Here is a 13677-nt window from a genome sequence, read left to right as displayed (position 1 = left end):
TAGGAAGATTAAACAAGACGGGGGACGAAGGATTCCGCGAAAAAAAATTAGTTCCAAAAGTCACCGCTAGGGGAATATTTGGGACTGTGTAATAGAAAATAGAGTGTTAACAAATGCAAATCAATACGGAAATTACCTTTTATTTTGCATTAAAATGAGGTTCAATGTGGCTGCCGTTGTTGTGGACCACATACTGCATTCTGTGCACAGTATGCACAACAGCAGAAAGTAACATGTCTGCAGGAATCTCCCGTACAGTCCGTGATATGTTATCTTCAACGTAGCCAGGTCCTGGACACTCCTTGATAAACCTTGGACTTAAGGTAACCCCATAGCCAGAAGTTGTATGGGATAAGATCAGGCGACCGAGGTGGCCATGCAGTTAGAAAGTAGCGGTTAATGACTATTTCTGCTGTGAATTTCTGTCGTAGTATCTGTTGCACCCGTACAGCAACGTGTGGAGGAGCTCCATCTTGCATGAAAATGATTTCCCCCAGGCATTGTCTTTGCTGAAGTGCCGGAATGACAAAGCTGTTCAACATGTGGCGATATTTCTCTTGGGTAACAGAACAGGTTTCCGGTCCTGTCGGGGTAATGTTCTCATAGAAGAATGGATCTACGATAAATTCCGCTGTGAACCCACACCAAACAGTTACTTTTGGTGAATGTAAGGGAATTGCTGTGACTGCATGTGGTGATTTGTCATCCCAAATTCGGCAGTTCTGGGTATTCACAATTCCATTTAGGTAAAAGTGGGCCTCGTCTTTCCATAAGATCATCCATCACGGCCAAGCATCATCCACCTTCATTCTGGCAAGAAAGGTGAGAGCAAAAGTCAATCGCTTATCATGGTCGGGGTACAGTAACTCCTGTACACGGCTGATCTTGTACGGATGGATGTTGATAATCTTTTGAAAGATTTCCCATACCGTACTGTAAGATATATCATAATAAAAGGTAATTTTATTCCGCATTAATTTGCATTTGTCAACACTCTATTTTCTATTACACAGCGCCAAATATTCCCCTAGCGGTGACTTTGGAACTATTTTCTTTTTTTCGCGGAATCCTTCGTCCCCCGTCTTGTTTAATCTTCCTACAAAATGTGGCGTCGTTTCGCAAATAGATTGCGCTACAGAACACTGTGAGCACTGTCAGTTTAAATTTTTCCATCCGGATACATATATACATTATATATATATATATATATATATATATATATATGTGTGTGTGTGTGTGTGTGTGTGTAAGATAAAAATGTGAAAGCAAACATCTAAATTTAATTGGTTACAACCACTCTTATCTTTTATTTAATTTGGGGGACTTCCTCTCTCTGTCTAAAAATGCCGCCATTTAAGTATAAACTGCGTCATTCTAATTAACCATGCCATCTTATGTAACGCTTAATGCAGATACCTCTTGCCCAATCAAAATAATTGTAAACCAAAACTTTCTCTCTATCCTTTTCTCCTCTGCATTACTACTGCGACACTCTCTCTCTTCTGGCTTATGCTTTCATGCTGTTCAGATGGTTTGCTGCAATCACGCTTTTATCACCATACTATCAAAATTCTAAATGTTCTTTAATAGGCACGAGTAAAGAGCCAAGTGCTTGTGACCTCAAGTGAATTTAAACAAAAAATGGAATTTAATCTGGCTCCACTGCTTCTTCTTTAAATTGGATGAACGCTCTAAACATCAAGTATCTATGCCATCAGTATTGCTACGCATTTACATCTCAGCGTTCTTACTTCAATACTTCAAAATCTGTGCATATATGTTTTTGATCTTGGGATCCTGATACCTGTGTTGCACATGATTGAATTTTAAATCTTCCGCATCAAGAGAGGACCAAATCTGTTTTCCTCAAACATCGAAAACGCCGGTGTGTACGAATTTCTCTTGGAATCTTTCTTTCCCCGTGACAAGAAGAATTCTTTCACCACTGTGTGCAGTTCCCCATGGGAAAAAGAGTGTAACTTTAGTCATCAATAGCTAAACATTGACAGTAAACAAAGGAAAGAGAAGTACATTAAAATAACAGAACTACTTTTAGGCACTGCAAAAAAAATGACTGGCATCTCATTTAACAACTCCGAAAACATTGAGCCATGCACTAACGTGATGGGGGAAATCACTTGGTAGAAAATGATTCAGGCTTTCCCCTTGAGCTGTCGATTCCTGAATGGTCGGGTGTTTTGATGCGAAAGAGTTAAAGGTTATGTCTTCTTAATTTTTTTTTTTTCTGTCCATAAGTTTAATATATATACATGATCACCTCTACTTTCAACGTACCTTCACATATTTCCGTGTGACAATTTTAATATATGTTTGTGCATTTAGCATACACTTCAATTCCCAATGATTTTAAAATGTATTGATGGAGTTTGTTACACATTATCACCGTTCAAGAATATTTTATATGGACCCATTTTTTATAATTTTCCTATTGAAGCAGAACTGAATTCTGCAAGCCTTGATTTCTTTAGTTCAACCCCTTTTGGAGCTAATTTTCTTCAATGTTAGGCGTTCCTTTATTTTAAACGAACTTCGTAATGAGAATGCATTTAGGTTTAACGCGACGGTCCATGAATGTTTGCCATCTCATTCAAACATTTGTACTTACCTAAAATTCGCAAATTACTGTTCAGCAAACAGAGACAACAAATCATAATAATCGAAACAAACGCTTTAGTGAATTCACCAAAAATTTCCTTTCGCAGGGAAAGAGAACAACAGTTGCCAAATATTCTACAGAACATCTTTATAAAAGAAGTTTTTTCTGAAGACTAATTCATTTCGTTCTAGAGAAAAGCATGGTTTTACAAATATCAATATGTTGTGCTCAAAGAATTGTTTTCAAATATTCTCTTATACCTATTAGCTGCAGTATTTTCATTCACTTGCTTTGCGAACGAATTTTCTGGCATTCTCTAAATTCACACTTGACATATTTAATTATGTGTACTACATATTTTATGCCTTAACCTGCTATGTTACTTTCTGTAATGTATTTGTTTTCATTTTTTATTTAACTCAAAATTTGAAATGAGGTTTATTCTAATCTAAAAGCTTTTTAAAATCGCTTCCAGAGAAAAGTTTGCGCGATTTGTTTCAACGGCATAAAACATAATAATTTCAGATAATGGCCAAATTCAAGCGAACAGCCAAATGCAGTTTAACTGACGGTTTTCTTTTAGCACCAATGCAATAATTATACAACATATATTGTCCCTAAAAATATATTGCGTAGTATCTCTGTAACGTACCTTTATGCTTTTAATCTCATATAAGGTGATAAATTATTAATTTATTTTGATGGCAATTTATAAAGTACCTCATTTTGAGTAAGGAAACGAATTTCATTTGGTATTATGTTTTCAAAAGAAAAGTTAATAATTCTTCAACAAATAGGCTGCAAGTGCTGCTAAGCACAACCTCCATATGGTGTCCAAGCCACCTTTTTTCCCGTGGGGTTTATTATTTCAGAAATATTTGATTGCAGTTGGTGGTATCTGATAATATTTAGATTGTTATATAACATTGTTTAACTTCAAATACTTTTTATACTCTTTTCTTATACAAATGTTATCTACTTTCCTCTCTATTTTATTTGCACTTCTAATATTATAACGTTAAATTAGGAGTACAATCCGCTAGAGAAGAAAAATAAAGGAGGAAATGAAGTGATATTAGTCCAGCATATTATCATACTTACCTAAGCCCACCGCGGCCGAGAGGTAAAGTCGGTGAACGCTGGTAGTTCTGTCCGGGGTTCAAATCCCAGCGAGAGGTCTGGCTGCATGGGCGCTTTTGTTGCTTTCTCTATATGTAAGGTATAAGCGAACCAGTTTTCCTCAGGAAGTTCTCCGACAAGGCATCAGTCCCCTTAAGTAGATAGCCCTTTGAGTACTTTGCCATAAATCAGATAACCGAAACCTACGCTGGAGAAGGAAACCTCTATTTAAATTATAATGATCTTAGATAATTAATGTTTTGGCATCTTGATTCTGCAGTCATATTTTTTACTCCAAAATAGCTTAACTATATTTTTATTTTTCAGTTATAATACAGTAAACTTTTTTATTTCTAATAAACTTAATGATAAATACAATTTGAAATGCAATTTAATATGTGAAACTGTAATACAACAACAAAATTAAAAAAAAAAAAAATACAGTTTTAAGGGTAATTCTAAACTTAGTTTTTGAGTTTTTCAGACAGTTTTATGCTAAATGTTTTCGCTAATTGGTAAAATCTAGATTATTGGCAACTGAAGAACACTAATATTTTTAATGGGGATTTTAAGCTCTGAAGTCAAAATAAATCATTTTAACTGTTATAATATTGTTCAGCACACAAAATTAATAAAAAAGTTTATTTATGCTTTGAATGTTTGAATTTCATTTAGCAGTAATTCAATGAAATTTCTTCATCTTTATGCTGCCAGTCACATTATGTATAAAAAAAATTCATTTCCGCTTATATTTATAGAAATTAATACACAAGTTAACTGACATATTATTATCATAAACTTAATAAATAAGTGCATCATGTATTCGGATTATAGCTTGTGTAACACATTTGAGCGTTACGGGTTTAGCCCTGAAATTTCAAAGTTCCTCAAAATGTCATGAATAAGTGATATTTTCTTGATTTTAATTAAAAAATGACTCATTTTGTACCTTGATTCCTTTTCTTCCAATATACATCCAAAGTGAAATCAGATACATTAAAAGCTAGCAGAAATTTTCATGTATAATGAATGCTGAAGGCAACCTTCTGTACGGAATTTTCAGGCCTTAACACTGAGAGGGTTAACATGTAATTCAATATAATAAAACTACTATAATAAAACCACTATAGCTTTTAAGATAATTTATACATTTTTGAAATTCCTTTCAAAACATTACTTAAAGGCCAGACTCAAATAATGTTTGCAGAGATGCAAAATAAAATTTTAGCGTATATTAATAAGACACATATTAAAACGCAAATTAATGCAACATCGCTTGATTAAAACAGAGTCTAACGATAAAGTAGGGAAAAAATAATACTTTTTTTACCATTTTTTCATTTCTTAGAAGTAATGTAAATTTTAGAATGTAAACAAGCTATCTCAGTCTTTTATGCGAAAGAAGTGAACTGTGGAATAAAGTTTCCTGCGGGAAATTGAGGAATTGTGTAAATTAAACTTGTATGGAAATAAAAACACTGTCTGAATATTTTTTTAATCTGCCAAAAAAATAGAAATAAAAACTCAGTAAATGTTTGCCAGTTTAGAAAAACATGCCAATAGCCAGAATTTTTCAGTCACTTAAGCTGATAATATTTAAGGAACTGAAATTAAATAACAGATTTATGACTGTCAGATTTCCTTTATGATAGGACTGTTAGATTACCTTTAATGGACTGTTAGATTTCCTTTATGCTTTTCAGCATTTTCTATGAGCATTCGTGCATATATAGGTTATCATTCAAGGTTATATTTCCTATCTGTAATTTCATTCCTATGACAGTTTCTCAATAATTCAGAAATGATAATACTAACAGAAAGTATTTTTTTGACTATAATCACCGACCCGCATAATATCCTGTACGGATTCAAATGAAGGAAAAAAAAAAATAAGAAGGAGAACTGTAATGCTATTTCGTGTAAAACGCACTCATGTATTTTTATCGGTAAAAGTTTTTAGAGCTCGGTAGTTTTTTGTGTACATTAAAGTAACAGTCAAATTCGAGTTTAAAACTAGGTCTAATAGCCAAATAGTCTAATAGCCGCAATTGTATTAACGCGGTGCTCGTTCAATATTTCTCGCCGGCGTAACAGTTTAAAAATGAAAGCGCTATGACGCAAAGCCGAATAATTCAAATCGTGTCAAACCTGACTAAACCTCGTACCGTAGCCTACAGAGGCAGAAATAAGATCTGTCTTACTACAATCCATAACCGTTGTGTTAAATACTCACATACTTGATTTGCATTCTGGTAGGGAAACGGGAAGGATAAGCTAAATCATAATAACTGGTTAGATTAACATAATGGAACCTTGTAACGTCTATAAAATAAGTATATTTAATTTTTATAAAATCTACCTTGACTTAGCAAATCAAACCATAACAGATGTTGTCTAAATTGAAAGGCCAAATTAAATTCAAGAATATGCAATAGGCTTTTTGGTTTAAATAATATCTGGAAATATATGCATACTTTTTCAGGAGTTGACACAATGTTTAAGAAATAGTAGACTACTCGAAAACGATCACCTTTTAATCATGAAATGTATGTTCAAAAACGAAAATTCAAGGAGTTACAGGGCTCTTCATGATGAATCCAAGGCACATACATAAGAATGACATCAAGATGTAAAATCAACTTCAGTCACGAATAATTTCAGTACATGCTCTAAAGAATAAGCTCCAACATATAACAGCGTTTGAAGGATCAACGGAATTTTCCAAGCCATCAGATACTCGGCATATAGATTCAATACCTTTGAAATTCTGGCAACGAATTCCTCATCAGATTCATCGAACGCTTTCCATAAAAATAGTTTTTAGAAAGAGTTTCTTACAGTGTTCTTATGTTTCATTTTCGACTATGAATTTTGAGTTATTTCAATGCGTTCTGAAGTTTCATAAAGCTTATACACTACATTTGCAAAGTTCCCTGTATATTAAAATGTCAGCTTTGTGAATTTACTGTAGTGCGTAATTTTAATTCTTCTGAGTCGTGATATAAGTAATTATTTCTATTATTAGTTTCCGATCTGTTTGTAGCGAAATAGTAAGAAAATCGAGCTATAATTAATTAATTAATAATAAAATAAGAAATTGGTAATAAAATAATTGACTAACAACAAAATACTAATAAATTAACAGCAATAAAATAATTAATTAATAATTATACAAAAAGAGACTTTCAAAAACCGTCCAAATATTGCAAGGTCAAAAACTTAAACATAAAGAGCTAGATTTTTTTAAAGGGAAAATTACGCCGGAAAAAACCCAGTTTCTAATCCTTCCACCAAATAATATTAGCATTTTAGACAACATATATAGTATGCGTATATACATTGGTTCACAGAAATTAGAGAATTTCTGTTTACATTCACTCTGATACTAATACGATGTTCTTGAACACCGATTCGAAAATAAAACGGATGACGTTCAAGTGAAATTCAAATCAAAAAATAATCTTTGCAATGTTTTTAGAAACTGTAACTCGTATTTAAAGTTTGTATATCATTGGATGCAATGAAACTTTTAAGCGAAATTTTCTTCTATAGAAATTTGTGCCTTTTTGCATAAATCATAAAGCTGTAAGAAAAATAATTATTCCGTAACAAATGCGTCTAGATTGAAACGACAGTATTAAATGTATATAAATATTTCTTTTCAATGGATCGTTTTATCCCGCAAGTTTCTTCGTTTTCTTTATAGCTGCATTAGACAAAAATATTCACTTGAAAGTTTCGGAGGCTAGATTTTGCTTGACTTGAGAAATTCTTGGAATTCTGCCATAAAGTAGTAATCAGATTTCCTTTGATGAATTCTCTCCAAATTTACATTCGAATTTGCATTTGAAAAACTCCATTTCAGTTAGATCATCAACGGTGTACTATAATTTCCTTCTAGAAAACGAACCGTAGAAGACTTCACACTCATTGAACTTCTAACAGAAAGTTTGTGTAAAAGTACAGTTTTCACATTTCCTCAACAGAACTCATTGCGTTAATGACACTTTGGAAACTGCTGGATATTATAATCACTACCAATCATTCAACTGACATTTCCTTATTAACAGCAATCAGTAGGTACACGAATTTTAACTCCTAGAGATTTAAAATTCTTTTAGATGAGAAAGAGTGATTATTTTACGCTACGCGGATAAGTAAAGTTTTAAGCAAATATTTTTTTAACATTTTATTTCAGGAAATATTTTTATGCATCAGGTAACTTTCAATTACTTGAAATTAAGAAATAAATTGGTGAAGTTTTGTTTTAATTAAAGTATTAAGATATAGCCACTGATTAGTTAACATATGCTTAGTTTAAGAGGTTTTTAAAGTAAAAAATGTTCTTTAATGCTGAATTTCGATCAGTATATAAATATCGCAGCTTATAATTTGTAATAATTTGTAATAATTTGTAAATGTTGATGCATAATGTAAACTTTACATTTTATGTTTCAGAATAATATGATTACTTTTTAATTAATTACCTTCATATGCATGCTGAATTTTAATTCACGAATACGCTTTACGTACGAAATCTCTTTTCTATTATAAAATTATCCTATTAATGCCAATTACATATTTAGCTTTTTATAATGATGTGAATAATATGTTAAAGCGACAAGTGAAAATTTACATAACTAGAAACTGTACATAATTTTCCAATAGTATGTTTAATTAGGAAATCGTAACATTTTAGAAGGGTCATTTTCATAAAAGAAACATTGAAGTTTTCAATAATTTATCAAGACATTATGTTACGAAAAATACTGATATTTAAGATTAATACTTTGAACGATAAAGGGAATTTTAGATCTTAGCATTAGAAAATTCAGGCACAAACCGAAAAAAAAAATCGTATTCTGTTCCATCAGTTAAAGAATTTTGAAGTATCTAGGATTTTGATCCTAATTAAAAGTGCATTTTGATGATAGCATTATCTCTCACTCTAGAGGCACTTGGAGGTGAAACAATATATGCCTGAAAATCACATTTATCACCAGAAAAACTGATATTTTATCTTCCGACATTTATTTTCAAATTTGCTAATTTTTTAATGAATTCCTGTTATTCTTGATAACTGTAGAATCGGTATTTACTGTCTAGGAATATGATGTTCGTAAACTTACTTCTTAGGTGGCTGTCTAGGGGCTAATAAACTAGTCCGATATATGTAAAACTTGAATATTTAATGAAACATGTATAGTTGCTACAAACTACAGAGTAATTACATACGTAGAAGGAAACAGATGAGATTATTTACAGATGAAAGAGAATCGACCGTCTTTTACATGTGAACATCTTTCAGTCGCGTCATCGTCTTAATGGCGGAATCGTCTGCCTTCTATCATCGGAAAAGTAAAAGATTTATTCTCACAGCTTGTCGCGTCATCCGATTATAATGAACGATGCCATCCCACAAATGCTCGTCCATCCTGATGGAATGCGGCCTCGCATTCTCGTAGTACCACCATTTACATCTAGGGATATGAAAAATAAAACTTAAAAAAAAAAAAAAAAAAAAAAAAACATTTTTAGTTACTATTGAGGGAAAAGTCATCTTAAATGGTTTATTTCAGCTATCTTCCCTTATCATCTTAACATCTTCAGAAATAACGGCTTTATCTCTTCTTCAATGCTCTTTCAGTGCTCGTTCATCTTCAACAATCGATCTTAATACATACATTTCACAAACACGTCTTCCTTTGATGTTGTCTGGAACAATTCGTCTGGATTCGTCTTCGTATTTACGTCTTCTTAAACATCGTCTGAATACGTCTTCGTATTTACGTCTTCTTAAACATCGTCTGAATACCTCTTCTGAATGCGTCTTCTTAGATACCGTCTGGATACGTCTTAGATATCTCAAGATCCGTCATTCGAATGCGTCTTCTTTAAAGCCGTCTTCCTTCATACATTTCATCCTTAGCAATCATCTTCAGTCTTCTTAAATTAGTTCAAGTCTTTAAAATAATAGTCCATTAGTCAAATCGAGAGAAATTTGTCAACTTGGGAAAAAGTCTATAATCAGAAATCATCAAAATTGGTATTTCATTATCAAAGACTTTCAATTTTCTTCCTGGATCTTCTGAATCTGCTTTTTCGCTTCTTTTTTCTCACCTTATTTAATTTCTTTTGTTCCGTCTTTGCTTTCCGTATCAGCGTCGTTGTGATCAGGTTTTCTGACTGACTTCGGCTTTTCAATCTTCTCTTCTTCTTCGGTGGTCTCTGTAGTTTCTTCGTCTCCAGTGGCTTCTTTTGCTTCTCTATTGCAAGGTATTTTACTGAAATTGTTCTAGTAGAATTCGCATTTGATTCATCATCTTTAGCAACTGACTCTTCTTCGGAAAAATGATTCTCTTCAGAATCTCCTTCTGCTGTGTCGTTTCTCCTCGTTGGATTCGAAGCTAATTGTATTGTGCTTGAGTTTCCTTTTTGCACTAATTCAAATTCATCTTTAATAGCATCATTTTCACTTATATCAGAATCTACATCACTCGGGACGTCGTCAGAATTCACAATCAGGAAATCATTGCCACTTGCTTTGATTGTGGATGAGGTATCCAGTTTGATCACATTCTGTACTGTAACAGGAACTATACTAACAGGATCAGTTTCTGGTTTTGGAAGTAAAAAACCATAATTAACAACTTTCCATATCCTTCTTCAGAACCATTTCCATTGCAATGAGCATTTTTATACCCTTCGGAATCACTATCATATTTCTTATTTTCTGCGATAACGCAAATATTTGATTTAAATAAAGAACTATCAATTTGGAATTCACCTTCAAATCTCTCTATAGGTTTGTTGCCAAATTCCGTTAACTGTAGCTCTGCCGACTTAAGTTCAGGAGAACCTATCTTCTTATGTATATCGTCTCGGATTAGCGTTACTTGACTACCAGTATCTATTAAAGCATCAATTTGCAAATTACCCAAATTAACAGTTTTATACATTTCTTTCTGACAAGTCTGAGTTATTGGAGTAACAGCTTTGGCATCTTGGATATTTTTAGATGATGTTTTCGAACAATCTACGGCTTTGTGTCCAAACAAATCTCATTTAAAACACTTAAATCCTTTACTCTTATTGTGACACGAATTCGATTTATGACGTAAACTTCCGCAATTATAACACCTTGGCTCTTTAATCTTACTAGGTATAGCGTGTGTTTTATTTTGTGTGTTAGTACTTGAATAATCCTTATTTTTCGTATCTGGAACGCGAATTTTCTCATAAATTTTTAATTTCTCTTTGAATTCAGAAATAATTTTACAACCGTACAAAACAATTTTATTACTACTCTGATCTGGTATCCCATTGATTACATAATCAAGAATTGATGAATCATCAACAGAACCGCGACTGGCTATTTCACGTATGGCAATTAAATATTCGGAAAGTGATTCACCAGGATTTAAGTGTCGATTCTGTAACAAATTATGAAGTTGTGCACTGTTTATTTTAGAACCAAATTCAGATAAAAGATTTTCTTTTAATTTGTCCCATGATATTATACCCTTCAAAGACCTAATAAATACTTTAGCAGAACCAGTAAGCAATTTTTTAGCAAACACAATTTTCTGTAATTCCGATAACTTAAATAATTTAAAAGATTCTTCTAAATCACCAATGAAGGATTCAACTGGATATGTATCAGTGCCATTAAATTCAGAAACAGTTTCTAAAATATCACGAAAATGTAAGGAAATATTGCTAGGCATTATAATGTTTTCATTCACTGAGTTATTTATGGGAGGTGATTCTGACCGAACAGAATTAATATCATCATTTTTATCAGAATCATAAACACTTTCGTTTTCAGATAACTCATCATCGTCATCACTTTCGGATTTTAAAAGCTTAAAATCACAAAGACTATTCAATATTAAATCACAGTTTTTATCAGGATTTGAATCATAATTAAGATGTAACAAATTACACACAGAAATAAAATCATTTGCAGTAACAGTTTTAAATAATTTTTGTGTTGTTTCTTCAATATTAAAATCAGATGGAAAACCACAAAAGTTACGCGATCTAGCTCTATTTTTTCGATCAGCCAAAGTTCCAAACACAATTTGATGTAAAAGTTTAATTGACTTAGTAGGCCCAGTCTTTAAAGAATTTGAAATTCTAGGAATAGATTTTAAGGTAGTCATCTTAATTCACAGTATCATAGAACACTATTCCTAGAAGTAACAATATGGAAATAATCGAAACAAAACTTTCTTATTTTGTAATATTCATAATGCTTCTTCCTAGGCTCATACCGGCCTGAGCGCCCAAATCTGCTTAATCGGTATTTACTGTCTAGGAATACGATGTTCGTAAACTTACTTCTTAGGTGGCTGTCTAGGGGCTAATAAACTAGTCCGATATATGTAAACCTTGAATATTTAATGAAACATGTATAGTTGCTACAAACTACAGAGTAATTACATACGTAGAAGGAAACAGATGAGATTATTTACAGATGAAAGAGAATCGACCGTCTTTTACATGTGAACATCTTTCAGTCGCGTCATCGTCTTAATGGCGGAATCGTCTGCCTTCTATCATCGGAAAAGTAAAAGATTTATTCTCACAGCTTGTCGCGTCATCCGATTATAATGAACGTTGCCATCCCGCATAACTATTGTTTATTATAATTATGTTACGTATTATTTTTTCACTTTACTCTCTTTAGCATGGAACTAAAAACATACACCCTGAAAACTCATTTGTAAGATTTTAAAGAGAATGTTTATTTTCACGTTTTCAAGGCAGTTACGATCATGGAATTCCATTTTAAAGCAGCGTTCCGAAAACTTAATGGTAATCTACGAAATGAATGTGTAAATGGTGTATGTTACAAGCTTTTATTTAGTTCGCTTATGATTTTTGTCGGAATATGGGCGAAAATTTGTCAGTGATTTTTAACTGACTTCCTGATAAGCTACCGAGTTCAAAAAGCAATGCTGTGATACATTGATTTTAAAATTCAATTTCTATTTTTTTTTAAATTTAATGTTTAAGCGCTATTTTACACATACCTTTATTTAACATACAAACAGAAAATATCTGAAATTTTCTGGTTGCACAACCAGATAAAGCGGTAAAAAAGTTTGGTTTCGAATGAAATTTGTATTAAAAATTTTAACGTCATTTCGTTTTCGGGGAATATTCAGAAATCACTTAATTTTCTTTGACAATTTCATGTTTATGATTTTAAAATTTCAATATGTTGGTTACAAAATTTCTGAATTTTCATAGATTATGAAAGAACTCTTCGCCCTCTTTTAAGGCAAGAATGATAAAAAAATATTAATTGACCTATATTTTGCAATTTTTTTAATGTAACAAAGAAAGGCTTTTTCCTTCGGCATTCCTGGGAAACAAACTTTCAGAATTATAATAGCAATGCGTCACAATGAAATATGTTGTTGGATGCTGCTGATTGTTTTGCAAAATCACCGCATGTTATCGATGTGTGGAAGTAAAAGATTAATTATTAATTGTTAAAAAGCTTGAGAGCTAACTGAAGAGAAAAGTATGTTTCTTTAAAAGAAAGTGTTTCTTGCGCGTGAATTGCCGAAAAACCTTGAAGCTAAAATTAGGCAAAGTTGAATTATATGATAAATTAAATTCTCTGTAAGGTCTAAGATAGCCCTAGTTGTGAAAAATACTTGACTCGACTTAAAAAAACTTGAGCACGGCAACTTTTCATTGTTTAAATTGCAATGGACTGTTGAAGAAACAAACTGTAAACAGCCTATCTACGAAGTCCAATGCTTTATAAGAGAAGTTTTGGGGATTTCCTGCTGCCTAAAAGATAGTGAAACGCACGTTTATCTTCTTTTCTTGAGGTCGGAATGTAGGGAAAGTGCGCTGTCTTATTTTAATTGCAGCGTGCCTGTAATTGGTTTAAAAATATTGTGCGGTGATTGATTTAACCA

General features: G+C 32.4%; 1 protein-coding gene across 2 annotated transcripts in view; it reads left to right on the top strand.

The window, feature by feature from the left end:
- LOC118191885 (kin of IRRE-like protein 3) overlaps window positions 1–13677 on the top strand; it is a 769953-nt gene that overhangs the window by 637198 nt on the left and 119078 nt on the right. The window lies entirely within an intron of this gene.

The sequence above is a fragment of the Stegodyphus dumicola genome, chromosome 10, assembly GCF_044657685.1.
Source record: "Stegodyphus dumicola isolate Sdum_Otavi_A_Nest chromosome 10, ASM4465768v1".
NCBI classification, from domain to species: Eukaryota; Metazoa; Arthropoda; class Arachnida; order Araneae; family Eresidae; genus Stegodyphus; species Stegodyphus dumicola.
The sequence above is the reverse complement of the archived record's forward strand: the minus strand, read 5'-3'. Positions and strand labels throughout refer to the sequence as shown.